The sequence below is a fragment of the Pinus tabuliformis genome, chromosome 2_1, assembly GCF_031772625.1.
Source record: "Pinus tabuliformis cultivar Carrire ecotype Pingquan chromosome 2_1, CPIR1, whole genome shotgun sequence".
In the NCBI taxonomy this organism is placed as follows: Eukaryota; Viridiplantae; Streptophyta; class Pinopsida; order Pinales; family Pinaceae; genus Pinus; species Pinus tabuliformis.
The window spans coordinates 730,079,915-730,087,624 of NC_142299.1; positions in this window are offsets into that span (position 1 = coordinate 730,079,915).

Sequence of the window (7,710 nt, forward strand, 5' to 3'; positions counted from 1 at the left end):
TATATATATATATATATATATATATATATATATATATATATATATATATATATATATATATATATATACTAATTCAAAAGTTTGAATACTATTTAAACTTATTAAGGATCAAAATTTGTATGTCTATTTTTTAATTTTATAAATATGGGTAACTTTTTGTAGAAATGTCAAGCGAAGGAACAAGCAGGCATAGTTTGTAAAGAACTTTTTCTCTTGCTTCATGTGAGAGAGCCAATGAATATTGATGCTAGTGGTATCAACAAAATAAAGATGTAATAAATGAGCAAAGAAAACTTGCATATCATAGAGAAAAGAGAACTTCAATAAATATTCATAATCATGAACTTACTAACCATAAGTATCAAATATTGACTAATATCATGCAAAGAACATTTCCTCTGAATGTTCCTTTCCCTGGATACTGTGCATCTCCAAAATTCTCTATTATTCCAATGTCTCCTCACAAATAGCCTTGTTGGGGAACATTGAGTTTACATACCACAACCCTTAGTCTTCTACAAAGGATGGAAGGCATGAAACTATGGAAGACATAGACAATCATTACATTCAACAATTAGGAACATCTAATTTTATTGTTGAAAGTAATATGATTGCTGAAATGGTTAACAATTTACAAAATTTTGTTTCCAACATGGGATCTACCATTCCTTAGCCTCACTATATAGACAATATAGTCCCTCCTATAGAATATGTCCATAATATTTCTCTTGCAACGACACAAGTGCTTCAAGTATATTTATTTCATAATCTTTATACATTTCAATATATTATATTTGTTATTTCATCTTGTTTTATTTTCTCCTTATTTGTAGAGAAATATTCTAATGAATATGGTTGGAGAAATAAATGCACTTAGATCAACCAAGACAACCTTTTTACTTTCCTCAAGTTGAACCTAGACCATCTAAATTGAAAGAAAATGTAATTGTTTTATGTTTTTAATTTACTCTTCATTTTTACAAATACACTGCTAATTTTTTGCATACCTCATTTTAACATTAAAATTTCTATTTTTCTCTAAGCAGAACATGATAGGATGCAACCAGTTTATAATAATATAATCCCAACATTTTATTGGAATAAATGTTCAAATTAAGGGCCCCTTTCAACAAGATTCTTCACATCATGCCCAACCTAGAGTTTCTATTGAAAGAGAAAAAGAAAGTACTTCTATTCATTTTGGAGGAGACATGATTGAATTTCATAAAAACTTCCAGTCTAGGATTGATAACCTCTCTATTGTCCAAATGTGCCAAGTATGTAATGAATCTTATCCTATTATACATGTTTTTATATGGCATGAAGGACCTATTTGTAAAATATGTAAGAATGAGAGAGGTTCCCATGATTTCTCTCGTTTCAATAACATGGACCATAGTGAAAAAACTCAAGTTCTGAGAGTTCTTACTCAAGTTGAAGAGATGTTAACAACGCAAGTGTTAGGGATTTTATATATTATTATATTCCCTAAATTAAATTGTCAACTGGAGTTTGTAAACTTCAAGTTGCAATGAATTCCGGTTTAGATTCAAACTTACTCTATGTTGTCTTAGTACGAAATTAAGTACAAAATGTTCAACTCTATTCCTAACAATGGCACCAAAAAATTGTTGAAATTAAGAAACCTATTTAGTTACAATATGAATCATTGATAATGAAATATATTTTATGTTTAAAACTCCAATTACTATTTTGTTCTCTAACTATGATTTATTTGACTAAAAGCTCTTCGAAAGTAAAGAAAACAACTATCACTCAATATGTTTCCAAATCAATTTAAGATTAATCCTACTCCAAATCACTTCATGATCTAATCCCTGGGGTACTATGCATCAAAGGAAGTGCATTGATAACTCAAACCAATCCCTATGTACTACTCAATTTAAAGCAACTCAATCATTCAAAAGATAGGACCTATGATTTCCTAATATAAAACTATTTTTAACTGATACACACATAATCGCAATGAACAAAAATAATCCTAAGTGAAAAAATATTATGAAATCGAACAAAAAATGAACTATCTATTCAAACATTGGTTATCTATGATCCAAATAAATTTCGTACAGGAAACCAAAAACAACTATGTAAGAAATGTCACACAATTCTTTGAAATATGCACAACTATACTAACAAGCAATACATTGTTCCTAATTAATTTTTGGTACTTCTAAGTAGAGTTCAAGCTACAGGATCTCCTAGCACAGGGGTATACATATATATGATGAAAATGCTTTCAGTCCAAAACAAGAAACTTACTTCAAAACACAAACATTCGTTCTCTTTAGAGATTCATTTTAAATCAAACTTCTCCTTTTTTCAACCCTTTATGGACTGAAAAGTGCAAACATAGGATTGATGATGTACAAGATATATTTGTAATGATATTCCATAGCTTGCAAGAATTCAGTAATAATTCACTTATTACCCAGATCTATGAAAAACAGGAAGAAACCTTAAGTACGAAATAAAGTACTAAAATTATGGAAACTAGAAACGATTTCGAAATGAAATAAAATGTTATTGACTGAATCAAAATACGTTACCTACATTACAAATGTTACAGGACTCGATTCCAGGTTCGTGGTGGGCCCTTGCCACAACCTAAAGAAATCCTAAGCTAATTCAATACTTTGCAAGTCAAGAGAACATAAACAATCAAATGAGCATGAAAGATGAGTCTGTAATTATATTAAAACCTCAATAAAACATGAGTTCAGGAATACATAATCAAAAAGGTTGTGCCATAATCATTGTTATCCCCTCCTTCCTCCTCTTCATATCTGTCATTCGAGACCTTATTTATACATAAAATTAATTGGGTAAAGATAATATCCAACCCCCTTAACTCCAAAAACGAATTTACAATTTTAGAGGAAAATCTCATAATTCTAGTTTTTTTGCCATTTTATACAAATTGGTGTTAAATAACTAACCATATCTTCTATAAAATGATGTATTTTGGAAAGTTGTTTCTATGGCGTCTAATTTGTCATACTTTCAACAAAAACCTATCTTTAAATTTCCTAATTCAATTCCATGGCCTTGGAAATCGTTCATCAAGTTGATTTTTTGAATCTTTTTCCAATCTAGGTTTTGCAGAAATTTTATACAAAACTGCCTCGAAGAAATAGTTATAAATTTTAAACCATATTGAATTTTTGTAAACCGTTTGAGATACAAATAATTTTCTATGTTTTATAAAAACCCATATTCCATATTCTTGTGATTCTCCTCCATTTGTACGAAAATTCAGGAAAAACATGGTAGTTCCAAAATTGTCACCTATTTTTGGCTCTAGCTTAAATCATGTGCTACGACCCCACACATGTGAGATGGGTATATTCCAAGGCTTTTACCAACTTCCTAGGCCCAGGTGGCAGCTGATTTACCATGCTAGAGAAAATAAAAATATATGTTATAATTTTGACTTTTTTCTCCATTCATGCAAGTACCGAATCGCTGAACTGGTACCGAATCAAGTATTGAACTACTAAATTGTCATTGAGCTGGTAGAAATTTTCATATTCAAACATGATTCTTGTCCACATAACCACATTAGTAAATCGTCATTCATAAAACCATGTTAAAAACACATTTAAGCATTAAAAAGATAAGAAATTCATCATAATGAACCACAAGGTAGAGGTTCATTTAGCGGAAGTTGATGGTATAATTATTATGGAAAGTATCATAAATTCGAGAATATGACTTATAAATGGAGAGTTTATATACTGAATGATATGAAATATTCAGGGCCCAACATCTCCCCCACGCCTAAGACTTTTCATGCCCTCATGCAAACAAAATCATCGCCTATGACATTGTTTCTTACTGCAAGTGATAAAAAGTAAGCTTTGACACCATCATAGACTTGAGATGTTTCACAACAAGGAAGAAAAAATTGAGGAAAAAAAAGATATGGACTTGGAGGTATGGTGGATGATATAAGGTAAGGATGAAGATAAGGGCTGGAAACTTTGTAAGACCATTGTTCACTTTGTGGTTCGTTTCTTAGATAAACAACAATGATTTCATCCTTTTATTGAGAGCATTCATATGATGATTTTGTGAATTCTTAATGATGTACAAGGAGAAGACACTATAGATATTTCTTTTTATTCATGTCCCACAATACTTTTGTTTTCATTCTTATGGTCTTATTAGAATATGCATGGATGGATTTGGAAATGGGGGGTTTAATGGTGGTTAAGGAAAGGTGAAGATTTATGGAATAGGAAGTGGTTAATCATCAAGATTCCTTAAATTTTAATGAGTTAAAGAGTCTTTAAACATGTTTTACCTCAAGCATACCTTTTGAATTTTGATTTGCATCACAGGCTGCAATGGAAGTGGTTTGAAGTTCAAGATGAGTCTAGGTAAGGCTGAGAGTCCCAAATGATCTGGAAGAGCTGGAGTTGATGAGTGTCAATCTGATCTATTGAAGGAAGCTGAAAAGAATGAATTGAATATGTTGAAAAGGTCCTAACAACCACTTATCTCCTCCATGCATGTGGTTTTACATATCCTCATCAAAAGAAGTGAGGAGGGTTGTTGAGATGGCTCTAGTACAAAGGAACCAGAGAAAAAAAAAAAAAAAAAAAAAAAAAAGGAAAAAAAACAAAACAAAACAAAAACAAAACAAAACAAAAACAAAACAAAAAAAAAACAAAACAAAAAAAAACAAACAAACAAAAAAACAAAAAACAAAAACTAAAACAAAAAAACTAAAAAACTAAAAACTAAAAAAAACAAAAAAAAATCTAATGAGATGAATACTGAACAAAAATAGATTGTCTCAAATTTTTAGAATGATGTAAAACTAACACTAATCATAAAAATATCCAAATCACTCATTACATATGATTTCATCAATCTTTAACAGTCTTATGCTCAAGAAAGAAACCTTTTATAAATTTAAGGGGCTCTCCTTCTTTGTAGAAAAGGAGGATTTTTTATGATCACAACAAATGATCAACCAATGAAAAATTAGTCATTACTAACCAAATCCCAAAGTCTTATAGTTATCCAAGTATTACACATAAGTTGTGCAGATGAGTTTTATTAATTCTCAGCGATCATAGGTTCCACTTTTAAGATAATTAGATATTAGATATAGTATGAAAAACTAATGATAGATGTCTTAAGGTTACCTTAAGGCCATTATTTAGCAGCAAATTTATGGAGTTCATTTTCACCCTTGAATTCACCCACACATGCTTCCTTTTGATTGTAACACTCTAGAGTAACCATCATACGTGTAGAAAAAAAGACTTGGTTTGGTTGACACTTCTTTAGGTAGAATTCCCCATTGCCCGCAAGTGTCCATAGTCCCGATGGGTTTGCCTAGTGGTATCACAAGTCAGTACCCACTGCCAGCATGCATCCATAGCCTCGATGGTTTAACCTCTTAAACCTATTTTACATTGAAGGCTCTAGTCCCATGTTTCCTACCATTTTAGGTTTAGATTATGGACATTGCTTTTGCAATTGGTAGATGGGGGAGCAGCTTCAGAAAGCCCCTTAAAGACATAGGATGACACCTTTCAGAGTGACTTAGATTACCTGCATAATGTCTTGGATGCATAAGGTAGTCATAGGTATTTAAAGGACATAGCATCAATGAGTCATTTTTAATGTGAGATGGATAAGGTGCCAAAGAATAACCAAAAGACACCTAAGGTCCTACTAATCATAGTTTTCATGTATGCTTTCGCCTTTAAAGTAGTGTTCCACTATGAGTAGAGACTTCATCAATTCTCTTGCAAGTCTTAATAAAGATGCTCGAAGATCATGCTTTGGTGTTATGGTTATAGTATTCAAGTTGATTTTTTTCTCATTGGTATCATTGTATGGACCTCTTAACTTTGTTTTAATCCGCTTAGTATGCTTTGGTAACTATATTTTGAGCAACTATTTTGTATTGATAAGCAGAAATCTATATGAATAAGAGAAATGAAATTCTAAAACAGAAAAGATATATCAACCATGAATAATTTTGAATTATCATTTGATTCAACTTCTATGGAAAAGATTGTTTATTCGATCATCTTCGTGAAATAGTGGTCTTAATGATAAATCATGAATGAATAATTTTTAACAACTTAAGGAAAAAAGAAAGATAACATCAAATACTCCCCAAAGTGTTCCATTCAGTTGATGAAGATGTCCTTTATGATTTTGAAAATGTTTTTTCCAATATTTAAGCATCCCAAATGAACAATATCCTTGAATCTTTCTTTTTCTTGCAAAATAGCAATTGGTACAAGAATTCTCGATACTAGTTAGATGAAATATTGTACTAAACAATTTGTATGCAATACTAGACAATGTTGCAATGCAATGATTTCCAACTTCACGTAAGATTCCAAACTAATGGTCATAGCTTACTTTATTGAAGAGAAAAACTAGAAGCAAATATAACTATGATAAAGAAATAATTAGTGCGAAAGAAAAGTAATAGTTGAACAATGTTGTAGTTGGAAATAAGATTGAGTATAAATCTTCATTTCAACAATATGCAGTTGAAAGAGGCCCCAACAAAAATATGCAATACGAACATAGATCTCCCATTTTTAACGAATTACCTTTTAGCTGATAATATCCCCACTTATACAAAACAAATGATAAACATGTTGCAATATATTTTAGAACTAAACTAACTACTATATTCAACATTTATTTACTGTCCTACTCTACTTGAGAAAACAAAATCCCTCTCCTCAAGTATATGAGTATTTCCAATGTAACCATGTGCGCAACAAGTATAAAAATGCATTCATACTCAAGTTTAGAATATATTCTTTAATGCATACCTGAGTATGAAGAACCAATTGTTTTGATGATGTCAAGAAGTAAGGAAGAATGAAGGAGTGGTATGGCCTTACAATTTCTTGAAACCAACTTTGACCAAAATCAAAATGATCTTGGTTTACCTCTTTGTTTGGCTCATTTGGCATATCCTCCTTTACCATTCCATGCAGATCTTCTAGCATTAGATGATTATCCTCTTGTGCTTTTAGAGGATCCATAGATAGGCATGTCAAAAATTCTAATGGTTGCTCTCCATTGGATGTGGCCCATGATTCTTCAATTCCCTTGAAACGTTTGCAAGGGTGAAGATCTTCTTGTGGATGTTATTTTTCTATCACTTCTATGGAGGCCGATAAGTTCTTCGCTACTGTCAATATTTGTTCATGATATGCAGAAATCCTACCTGCTACTAGGATTTGAGAGAGTTCTTCCAAAATCTTGATCATCCTTGAATATTTATTTGTTGGTTTGTAATCCCTATCATACACATGGATTAGTGGATGAATTTCGTATTGAAAATCCTAAATAAATAAGAAGGAAAAACACTTAAAACAAAGGCAAGGAAACCAATCATGTACTCAAAGAGCCACCATGATACTAAGACCGTCACCAAGTTATATGTTCACACAGGTTAGGCTTATCTTCTCTTCATGCATCAATCTAAATGAAAACAAACTTGAAAAGAAAAAGAAAGAAAAATCAGACTTTGGATCCTACCTTTTGATTTTACGCATATGAAAAAGAAACTAGAAAATCAAATAGAGAGAACTACACTTTGGAGCAACGCCACCATAGTGGATGTGTGGATCTTCATTAACATCTTACCATTCTCCTCGCCCTCCAGTTTCACTACAAATCTTACCATAAATATTAATC